Genomic DNA, 13,068 nt, shown 5'->3' with positions numbered 1-13,068 from the left:
CAATCTCAGCAGTCAAAACCAGGTGGCGATTATTGTGAATACAAATGAAAAGTGAACCTGATATGAACATAGAGCCAGGCGCAGCCACGCCTTTGCACACTCAGGATGAAACGCCGCGTCGCACAAGAATTACCCAGATGACAGGAACGCGCGCGTTTCACCATGATGACCTCAGCGGGGAATCCCCAGGACCAAGAAGGCACTCTCCTAGTAGGTCTACCTCCTTGCCATAAAAGGTCAGTGAATATTAGGTTTTATTTGCCGTTGGCTCTATTACTACAACATAGGCCTACTCATAAAAGTAGAAACTGCCATCTAATAGGATTACTTAAAGGTTCCGTTTACCTTTGGGAGCAGTGATTTAAAAAATGTTCAAGATATCACAACTAATTATAATAATAGTATGTCAGTTGTGTCACAAAACATCCTACTAAGTAAAAAAAAAAAAAAAACCACAATATAGTCTAAAATATAAGTAGATATCACAACTTGTCTCAATAAACCATAACTGTAGACGGTTGAGTCTGGAAACATTTTCATTGTAAGTGTTGTTGACATTTTGTATATTTGAAGAGCTTGCAACCAAAAGGCTCTAATCCATTGAAAATGATGGATTTAGTGCCTTTATGAAGTAAGCTCTTCATTTAACAATTCTTAACAAAAATCCTATTATACAATTATTCTTAAAGCAAACACCAACAAACACTGAAACAAATCCTCTTAATACATATAAACCACCTTAACACTTTTTATTGATATTTATGGATTTCATTCATATCATTCATAAATCAACCCATTCTGGGTGCAACGTGAACAAGAACGGTCAAAATGCAATTCAAAACACAAACAAATCCATTTGTCAATTTATAATACAAATAATCTCACTTCAACATCAACATAGATAACTCGATTATGAATCAATTCTACTAACAATTTCTTCGCGATAAAGTTTTGACATGTATCAAACCTATATCCCTTATATTGGAGCATGTAACTCCTTCTCGCTACAAGGGCATATACATAAAAACAAGCAAACAAAAAACAAATACATTATCCAAATTTAGAATGAAATCATTCATGAAGAAACTTGACCAACTCTTCTCCTCCCAACCGAAACAAATGAAGAGTTTGTTCGAAAAAACCGATAAGTCCATTTTTGAAGATTTTGAAGTACGGTCTCGGTCATAAAGTACAAAATAATACCTTTTAAATGACATATTGGTCCCTACATAATAAAGGTATATTTTCGAAGTAATGGTCAAAAGAAGCAAATATTTTCTTATTTTTCTCTTTATTTTTCTTGACCTTTAATCGTAAATATCTCCATTTGGCAAATATGGACTTTAGTATCGGTTTTTGCAAACAAACTCTTCAAATCTACATCTATCATAAATATTAAATCCTACCAATATCTGTCATACCATGCATTTATAATTATCCTTCTTCAAATCTAATCCCCATCCCACCAACCCCCAATTAACCAAAACCTAAATCATCCCACACCCACTTTCACCAACCCACACACACAGACATACACACTACCACACACACACACCCGAACCGATACCACCTTACTTTCTGATGAAACGACATCCCAATGTTGATACGTAAGACATAATAGACCGTATGCATAAAAACAGCATCCGCTCGCACGCAAGCACCACTCCGAATTCAAATACAAATCCGTCAAACAAACTTATCAACTCAAAGCTGCTGGTAAACTCAATATAACGTTTATGCCAGCAACAGCTTACCCCTCCCCACGCGCAGCCAAAACACGTAATAAACACATTCTTCCATAATATACAATAACACACACACACACACACACACACACACGGATATTCAATTATCATGTGCGCGCGCACATACACTGTACACACTTCCTTAAAACCTCATCGTGACTTTTTACATGGCTTGTTTGTATGGATGTAGCCATATAAGTTATGTTTTGGTATTTAATGACAGTGTCAAGAATGATATTACCCAGCAAGAATACAGTTAATGTGCTTTGAGAGCGGGCGACAATTTTTGCCGTCAGCCCTCATCATAAATTGTCGCCAGACAACAATTTTTGACGGGGCGAAAATTTATGTCGCAACAATTGTTGTAACTCAGAGTATAATTTGTTGTTGTTTTTTTTCTTTTGCAATCCAAGACGAACAAAAAAAAGTTCACACAAAGTAAGATTCTAGAACACACAAAAAATATGTTTATTATCATTTTTCCCCTACTCGATGCTTGGGAACTGCTTGCAAATCGTACAAAATACACAATATGCGGAACATACACAACATGAGCTATATACAATGTATATGCACTATGAGGACTGTACCCGGCACTCGACGTCTCCTACAAGGAATACTAGCCCGTACGGGAGGCTCAATTATTCAACCACAAAATTTCACCAAGTTCAGTTGAAATGTGTAGCGGTGTGAACCAATTCTTACCTTCAAACACTCATAACCCAAACAAAATCCTGACTCGATGTGCTGTGCTGGTGACTTTTTCTCCTCTCTCGGCTACAATCTAAGACCTGAATATAAAAACGACCAAAGTACAATTTTTGGCCTAATTCAGTTTGACATGGGAAATTGTAGCTTATGCATGGACTCATCTTGTTCATAAATGATAAAGCCTAATTACCCCCCGGAAGTGCCTGAAATGAATGAGTTTAATCTTATATGAATGTAAGAATGAAGGACTTGGGTCATTCTTACATTCATATTATAGCGCCCTCTCTCGTCCTTCTCTCATCTCTATAGCAGAATATCATGTATGTGATTCAAAGAACGACCCAAGTCCATCACACAAAATGGCCTCTCCACAATTAGTGTAAATGTTAATTGTCATAATTATGTTCTAATTTGTATAAACAATGTTGGCTTTCCATCACAGATAAATAGAATATTATTGGACAAATAAAAAAGACAAAATTATTAAGTTTTTTAAAGTTTACTCAAAATGGTCTTCCATGGACTTCAAATACTCAATTAAATTTTTGAAGAATTAAATGAGAGCCGTCATGTGCACTTCAATTTTTGCAAAACTACCTCACAATGTTGGGTGACATGGACGAAATTTTTTTTTTTTTAATTCATCTATATGTTTTATTGATTTCAACTATTGGCATACAAACAGAAATCATTTCTAATTATAGTGCATATTTTGTGCAAGGTTGCAGAAAATCCCTCTCCCCAACAAACACGAGTGTCCTATTGATGTGTCTTGCGTGTATTTTCGGCCACGAATGATGAGGAAGGGTTACACAACTCTGTTGAAGTAATTCTACAGATAACATTATTGTATACAATAGACCCTACAGGTTTATACTAATAGCACAAGAAGGCATAATCGACAGTGACTGTCTTCCTCATACATTTCGCATAACACAGTTCTACACAAATTTGTACTTTTGTTCGTAATTCGCCCTTACATTGAAATACATTACATATCAAAGTCAACTTATGCTATTATGGTATAATTATGATTTCAAGACAGAATCAAATGCGCCAGCAGATGATGATAAATTGACCTTCGCTTACAAGACATGGATTCAATGTATTTTCTACCATTGGGAGCAGTGATTTTAAGAATGTTCACGTTATTTAATACATTCTTTATGCATTTTTTTTTACACAAATCATCATACAATATAAACATTTTGCAATAAAGCCTAAGGTATAAGCAGATATCACTTTGGTTTGTCACTACAACATAACAGTAGACGGTTTAGTCTTGAAACTGCTTTATTATGACTATTGTTCGCATTTTGTATATTCAACAATACTTAACATTGTCATTATCATTAACTTCTTTTACATTGGTCGTTTCTTTACCTAACTCACACTTCAGAACTATTTTGACTAACTAAAGCTGCGTTTTGGTTTATCATCTGCAAATAATATTGTTAATAATGCAGTTAACTTCAAGTCAACTCAATAATAGTACTAGGTTTACTAACGAAAAAGAAAAGAGAAGAAAATTCTATCTGGATAAATTCTAAACAACTAAAACGTATACAAAAATCTGTTATTCACAGAGCATGCGTCTCCTTTGAATTTATAGCAAAAACAACATAAACAAAAGCACACAACAAAAAAGAAAACGCCGAGACTTATATGCCAGCCCTGCCAATCTGGCAGCATCTGCCCCCTTGTTCATAGGCCTACAGGTCAATACTTCTCCACGGATCTGACTCTCCTTTTCAATGAAACTGTAACTCTTTCTAATATTTGACGTTCTCTGTGTGTATGTGTCTTTGAACGTCAACCTGGCGACATGATGTAGTTCTTTTCGTTAATCACGGCATTGTGTTTATTTGCTTTAATTCACACGCATATACAAAATAATGTAGCCTCTGCACTTTTATTTCTTTCATATACATGCTCCACTTAAGGGAATGATTGCCATCTCAGTCATACTTTAAACATTGTGTTCGTATAAGCCAAATAGATCAAGATAATAAACTATATCCCATATGCATCCGTAGCTCTAGACAATAATGTAGATGAAGTGCATGGAACATGTTCTGGAATCCTGTTGACGTCTGTTGTCTTGTAAAGCAGAGATCAAACTGTTACATCGAACCCACCAACCACAATGCCCCCTTATAACTTGAGGTATCTTTAGGCACTGATGTGGGTCGATAGAAGTTATAGAGTGAACAATTAACGACATTACACCTAGCGCTCGATGGAGACGGACGTGTCGCCATAGCCCTCTTGGTTCTGCAGCCACCGCCACAATCCCTCACCACCACTTCATGGCTTATTTTCTGACTCTTCCTGCATAATTTTCAGCTCCAGCTCCAGAACAACTTTGCTTTTAACCTGCTGTAACGAACCTTTTGGAGCTTAAGCGGTGAAATTCATTAAAACTCGGAATTTGTTTGAAATTTGTGAACGCACAACATCAGTCCAAATGGCGACCCGCCTTACTCGAGCTACCAGCAAAGACCGGTCTGTTCCCACCCAACACCCTCCGCAACCCAGCCGTGCCGACGCAAGCCAGTCTCACTCAAGGAGCGATGATGGCGCATCTAGTGACCTGACTTTGGCGGACATACAACAAAGTATAACTCGTTCTTCATCTACAGTATGTGCAAAGCTTGATACTCTTTCGCAAGAGGTCGCTTCAATTAACGCCAAACTGTCAGAACTAGAAGACTCCGTAACCATGAACTCTGACAAGATAATCGAGATTGAGAGCAAGAAGCTTCCAGAAATGGAAAGCAAGATGGCAGCCGAAATTACCAAACTCCAAAATAAGCTCACGGCAATGGAGATTTACTGCCGTCGCGCAAACCTGCTCTTTTACGGAGTGAAGGAAACGCCAAACGAAAATGTTGAGCGCACACTTCGAGACACGTTTTGCTACTTCGGGATAAGCGCAGACGATGCCGCCAATATTGCCCTCGTGAACGTTCACCGGCTCCCCCGGCGCGACAACGCCAACGCTGCTTCCGGCCAGGCCAATGGAGCCCCATCTCGAGACCCTGTTCCGCGAGCCATAATTGCAAAGTTTGTCTATATCCGCGACAGGAATCGTGTTCTTGAATCGTTCGACCAGCGCCAGCGCCAAACAAGTCAACCGCGAGCCAGCACCGGCCCCGTTCAGGAATCCAAACGGATCACGGTCCGCACGGATCTGCCCCCTGCCCTCAAAGCCAGGAGAAGCCTTCTAGCGAAAACAGCCTACGACCTCAGAAAGCAAAAAAAAAACGCTTCTACCAAGATATACCTAGCTGGCACAGAAGTACTCCTTAAATGGAAAGTGAAAGGCTCCGCGACTTGGAACCTGTACCGTGACTGAATCTGTAAGTCGCGAGTCTCGTGTTATCTTCAGCTCCTATGTGCACCTTTAAGTTAGACAATTTCTTGCGAATTGATTGGTAAGCAAGAACCCAAGTTGTTATCGTTTACATTAGTGTTTCTTCTTTTTTAACTTACCCAGCCATTGCTGTGAATGCTGAATAATAATTCCAAATCTTCTGCCAACTACGTAAATTTAGTCTGACTTGTAACATTACTCCCAAATCTTTAAAAGGAAGTCTTGCCCAAATGGGTACCATGAGTGTTGATGACTTGTTCTTTTTCCCTTCCTTTTTTGTCATTTATATTAGAGAAACATAACACATAACTATCATAGTAAGTGTATAAGGCCGAAGCCACGGCTCAGACAGTCATTCGGTTGGAATTAATTTTGGAGTATAAACCTAGTTGTATTTTAACAGTGCGCTCATAATACGCTCATGTGATTGAATAGCAATGATTTAATATACTGTTCAACAAGTTTGCTTTTTATACTGACAGGAAGAAAGTGTCTTCCTCATTTTTCCCACATCTTTTTTAATATTCAGCAATTACAAAAAAAAAAAATGCAAAACATTATATGCCTTCTTTTGTAGTCATTGACTACTATATCCGACATGAAAAAAGAAATGCAAAACGTCATACGCTTTCATTTGTAGTCATTGACTACTATATCTGACACGAAATAGTTCAGTTCGTGTACTTCGTTAAGACTGAATTAAACATAACCTCTGTCTCTTTTATTTCACAACTTCATGAAAATGATAATATCATATTTCATATGTAATGAGAAAAGACGTAGATTGCAATGACGTTCATATTTTGACTGCAAAGGGTTTTTTTTTTTTTTTCATGGGTGGGGAGGGAGGGGGTGGCTGCGGGTAATATCTGGAGAAAACGGTTTATAGAAGACATGTATGTAAGCAATTTCTTTCTGATTATGTATTTTTCTGTGTGCTTCGAGTACGCACACGACACAGCCTGCGTTTGATCTTCGTTTCTACTTTGATGTTGTTTTGTGCTCAGTAGTGCTTGCTTTTTGCCTTGACATACATTCCTTGTACGCTACACCAAAATCGATCTCACCTGTGCGTACCAACAAATTGATTTTTCACAATTGTGCCAAGTGCATACTTATGATCGTACGTATAGCCACATGTATGTTAAGATCTAAACAGAGAACTTGTTTGTCATTTTCATTATGTAAAGTACCAGTACTTAGTATACCTGTCTATATTGCTATTTTCACGCCCACTGTGCTGTCTCTCTTAGCGAAATTCACAAAAATTTACATAACAGTGTTAACGAACTTCCTATTGCGTATGCAAAAATGTGTTATGCCGGTGCTCTCCACAGCTACCAACTTGTCAGCTTTCAGTAATCTGCCATCCTTGTGTATGCAAAAACGTGTTATTCCGGTGTCTTTGACCGCTCAAACCAACTTACTACCTGTTCTCAGCTATTCGTTATTGTATATGCAAAGATGTATTACCACGGTGCTTCCGACTCCTCTCAGAAATTTGTTATTAATGTTTACGCAAAAATGTGTCACCCTGGTGGTGTATCTGACTCCCCTATGTAAGTTGCCACCTACCCTGAGCAAACTGTTATCCATGTGTTTACACAAATGTGTTTCTACGGTGTCTTCGACCAACCCCAATAATTTATTGTCTGTTTGCCTTTGCAATTACTTCTCTGAACTGTTCAGTGCAATTTAGTCTGGGTGCCAAAGCGACTTTTTGGGCCTAACCTTGTTTTACCGTCCACCCAATGTTTATTGATGGTTTTACCCTATTTCGGGGGTGCTGAATCCGAATATGGATGATGCAACTCTTGCATCCTTGAGGGTTTTGAGATATTCAAGATGGCCGCCAAAATGGCCGCCCGAACGGGAAATTCCCACGTATTTCCTTCTAAATGGTGATAGATTGAAAACAATTGACGGTTTTACCCTATTTCGGGGGTGCTGAATCCGAATCTGGATGATGCAACTCTTGCATCCTTGAGGGTTTTGAGATATTCAAGATGGCCGCCAAAATGGCCGCCAAAACCGAAAATTCCCACGTATTTCCTTCTAGATGGTGTGAAATTGAAAATAATTGATAATTCTATCCTATTTGGAAGGTGCTGAATCCGAATATGGATGATGCAACTCATGCATCCATGAAGTTTTTGAGATATTCAAGATGTCCGTCAAAATGGCCGCACCAATTAAAACCAGAAATTCCCATGTATTTCCTTCTAAATGGTGAGAAATTGAAAATAATTGATGGTTTTACCCTATTTCGAGGGTGCTGAATCCGAAACTGGATGATGCAACTCTTGCATCTATGAAGTTTTTGAGATATTCAAGATGGCCGCCAAAATGGCCGCCAATTAAAAACGGGAATTCCCACGTATTTCCTTCTAAATGGTGAGATATGGAAAACAATTGATGGTTTTGCCCTATTTCGAGGGTGCTGAATCCGAATCTGGATGATGCAACTCTTGCATCCATGAAGTTTTTGAGATATTCAAGATGGCCGCCAGAATGGATGAATTTCAACAACCAAGTTTCGAGGGTGCTGAATAGGGTCTAAAATTTTCCAATTTTTGACAGTTATATTGGCGGTCATCTTGGACATCTCAAAAACCCTTCAAAAGAATATGAAAGTTGCATCAACCAGGTTCGGACTCAGCACCCTCGAAATAGAGTAAAACCGCCAATTGTTTTCAATTTTACACCATTTAGAAGGTAACAGAGGACTTACATGGAAAATTTCGTTTTTAACGGCCATTTAGGGGCCATTCTGGCGGCCATCTTTATTATCTCAAAACCCTCAAGGAAGCAAGAGCTGTATCCTGGAGCTTCAAATTCAGCAAACTCAAAATAGTGTAAAACCACCAACTGTTTTATATTTTACACCATTTAGAAGGAAATAGGGGGTCTACATATGAATTTCCCTTTTTGGCGGTCATTTTTGGCGACCATCTCTATCATCTCAAAACCCTTAAGGATGCAAGAGTTGTATCCTGAGCTTCGGATTCAGCACACTCAAAATAAGATAAAAACCAACAATGGCTTTCAATATATGGGAACTTCCGTTTTGGGTGGCCATTCTGGCGGCCATATTAAATATCTCAAAATCTTTAACAATGCAGGAGTTGCATCATCCAGATTCTCATTCAGCACCCTCGAAATAGGGCAAAACCATAAATTGTTTTCAATTTCTCACCATTTAGAAGGAAATACGAGGGAATTTTCGGTTTTGGCGGCCATTTTGGCGGCCATATTGAATATCTCAAAATCCTCAAGGAAGCAAGAGTTGCATCATCCGTATTCGGATTCAGCACCCTCGAAATAGGGTAAAATCATCAATTGTTTTCAATATCTCACCATTTAGAAGGAAATACATGGGAAATTCCGGTTTTGATTAGCGGCCATTTTGGCGGCCATCTTGAATATCTCGAAAACTTCATGGATGCAAGAGTTGCATCATCCAGATTCGGATTCAGCACCCTCGAAATAGGGCAAAACCATCAATTGTTTTCCATATCTCACCATTTAGAAGGAAATACGTGGGAATTTCCGGTTTTAATTGGCGGCCATTTTGGCGGCCATCTTGAATATCTCAAAAACTTCATGGATGCAAGAGTTGCATCATCCAGTTTCGGATTCAGCACCCTCGAAATAGGGTAAAACCATCAATTGTTTTCAATTTCTCACCATTTAGAAGGAAATACATGGAAATTTCCGGTTTTAATTGGCACGGCCATTTTGGCGGCCATCTTGAATATCTCAAAAACTTCATGGATGCATGAGTTGCATCATCCGTATGCGGAATCAGCACCTTCCAAATAGGATAGAATTATCAATTGTTTTCAATTTCACACCATTTAGAAGGAAATACGTGGGAATATTCGGTTTTGGCGGCCATTTTGGCGGCCATCTTGAATATCTCAAAACCCTCAAGGATGCAAGAGTTGCATCATCCAGATTCGGATTCAGCACCCTCGAAATAGGGTTAAACCATGAATTGTTTTCAATATCTCACCATTTAGAAGGAAATACATGGGAATTTCCAGTTCGGGCGGCCATTTTGGTGGCCATCTTGAATATCTCAAAACCCTCAAGGATGCAAGAGTTGCATCATCCAGATTCGAATTCAGCACCCCCGAAATAGGGTAAAACCATAAAAAAACATTGGGTGGACGGTAAAACAAGGTTCAGCCTCTGGCACCCAGACTAATTGTCCCCTCCTATAGACTAGTAACAACCACATTCCCTACGCATTATGCTCACGCAGATACCGTTGAATTTTTGACATGCCTTGTTTTGCGTACGGAAACTGAACATTCCTTAACCGTCTATTATCAGGGTAAATGTTCTTTCACCTATTTTCCTTTAAAATCCAACAGCAGATGTATTTCTAAGCACCTATTTTCTGTCAACAGCCTATCTTTATATTCACCTATTCTGTATCATGCACAATGATGAATCAAAATACCACTGTTAACTCGAACGCCGCTGCTGTTAGCATGCTTTATCCCCAGTCACCTGCTGATATGACACCAGTAATTTCAGTAAACAGCGAAGAGGGCGAAGATTCCGACATCGTCACTTTCTTAAATATGCAGACTTCTGAATTGAGACTAGATTTCGACTGTAACGATGCCGCAGTCCAAAATGTATTCATTCACTATCACACAGAGGATGAACTTCTTTCACTCACTCATAATGACGTAACTCAACTTTTTATTTCACATTTTAATATCAGAAGCTTAAACAAAAACTTTGATCAATTTCTTTCTCTTGTGAGCACGTTGAAAACCGAATATAATATTATAGGGCTCAGTGAAACTTGGTTAAAGGAGACATCACCCTCTTCGCTGCTTACAATAGACGGCTTTAGACTCATAACAAATAATAGAACATGGAAGAAAGGAGGAGGAGTCGGATTTTATATGTCACATAATTTAGATAGTGTTTTTTTGGAAAAATATAGCGTGATGTCAGAAGTTTTTGAGAGTGTTTTTATTGAGGTCAAAACCTTAAATAAAGGTAATATTATAATTGAGGAGATTTATCGACCACCCAGCTCAAACCCTGCTGAATTTTTAGAGTTATTTTGCGGCCTTATTTCAAGCAGTTATTTTGATAGTAAGACATGTTTTGTCATGGGTGACTTTAACCTCAATCTTCTTAATTACAATGATAATCTTATGTGCGCAGATTTTCTGAACCTTATGTTGTCGAAATCATTTATTCCCCTTACAAGAAAACCGACTCGAATAACCGATGATGTATCTACTCTAATTGATAACATTTTTGTAAATGACTTATTTTCTGACATCACATCTGGCATAATAGTTTCTGACGTCACTGATCATTTTCCAATCTATGTCCTTGTGTCAAATTTTATGACTGCTCATGTTTCTCACACCCACAATCCGGGTATTCGTGTAATGTCTGAATCTAACCTTAACAAACATAGGGAGAAATTAAGTTCAGAAGATTGGTCCACTGTATACTCTCAAAGCGATACTGATTTAGCATTTGAAAATTTTATGAATATTTTGACCACTAACTATGAATCTAGTGTTCCTCTTCAAAGGCCTCACCATTCAAATTACAAAAAAGTACCCCGACAACCATGGGTAACAAAATCTCTACTCAGGTCCATTAACCGCAAGAATAGTCTTTTTCATAAATATCGCAAAGATCCATGCCCTCGAAATAAATCAAGATATTCTCGATATCGGAATATATTGACCTCCTTAATACGTGTTGCTAAGCGGAATTATTTTTCGCGACAGTTTGTTAAATATAAACATGATGTGAAGAGTACGTGGAAGGTGATTAACGAGACTCTCAAATACAAAACCAATACTGATCTTCCCAAATATATTTCGGCGGACGGCCGGCAGATAAACAATCCGGTTAGCATGGCGGAATCTTTTAATAATTATTTCGCAAGTCTTGGTCCACATCTTGCCAGTAAAATCCCGAAATCCCCAACTGAATATCATAGATATTTAGGTAATAGGAATCCTCAATCAATATTTTTTGAACCTATTGTTGAAGAAAAAAATTGTTGATATCGTCAAGAATCTAAACGATAAAAAAAAGTTCAGGATATGATGGAATCACAAATTTTCTTTTAAAAAATGTTTTGAATCAAATCATTTCTCCTTTAACATACATTTTTAATCAATTTCTAGTTAATGGTAAAGTCCCCAATAAAATGAAAGTTGCAAAAGTTGTCCCTATCTTTAAGAAGGGACAGAAAGATTTGGTGAATAATTACCGACCAATTTCTCTATTGACTTCGATCTCTAAAATCCTTGAAAGGTTAGTTTACACGCGATTATTGAAATTTCTCACAAATCATAATATTTTATCAGATTCTCAGTTTGGTTTCAGAAAACATTATAATACAACCCACGCTTTACTCACTTTTATAGACAAGGTAGCTCATGCTATAGACAATTTTGAGCATACAATTGGAGTTTTTCTTGATTTCTCTAAAGCTTTTGATACGATAGATCACGAAATTTTATTGTCTAAACTGTATCATTATGGAATTCGCGGGCCACCTCTCGAATGGTTTAAGAGTTACTTAACTGATAGAAAGCAATTTGTTAACATTAACGGCTATGATTCGCAGTTAAAACTTATTTCATGTGGAGTTCCTCAGGGCTCCCTCTTGGGCCCACTTTTATTTATTTTATACATAAATGACCTTCAAAAATCATCGCCAATTTTATCATTTATTTGTTTTGCTGATGACACAAGTTTGTTTTGTTCTCATCGAGACCCTAATACATTAATTGATATGATGAATACTGAGCTTAGGTCTGTGCAATCCTGGATTTATGCCAACAAATTATCCCTGAATATAGAAAAAAACTTATTATTTGGTATTCAGTAATTCTTTCAATGTTGTCCAACATGAGATCAAAATAAATGATATATGTTTAACGCAGGTCAATAACGCAAAGTTTTTAGGGCTTTGGATTGACCGAGAATTATCCTGGAAAACTCATATCAATTTTGTAAGTAAAATTTTGTCCAGAAATATTCGAATTTTAAACAAGCTTAAACATTATTTTTTGTTCCCTGTTTATATTTTGCAGAGTATATATTCTTCTTTAATATCTCCACACTTTAATTATGGAATTTTGGCGTGGGGAAATGCAATCAATTTACTATTAGATTCCTTTCTTCGTATTCAAAAGCGTGCAATAAGAATTATAAACCACGCCGGATATTTTG

This window comes from Diadema setosum, chromosome 16 (assembly GCF_964275005.1).
Source record: "Diadema setosum chromosome 16, eeDiaSeto1, whole genome shotgun sequence".
NCBI lineage: Eukaryota > Metazoa > Echinodermata > Echinoidea > Diadematoida > Diadematidae > Diadema > Diadema setosum.
This window is presented reverse-complemented; position numbering follows the sequence as displayed.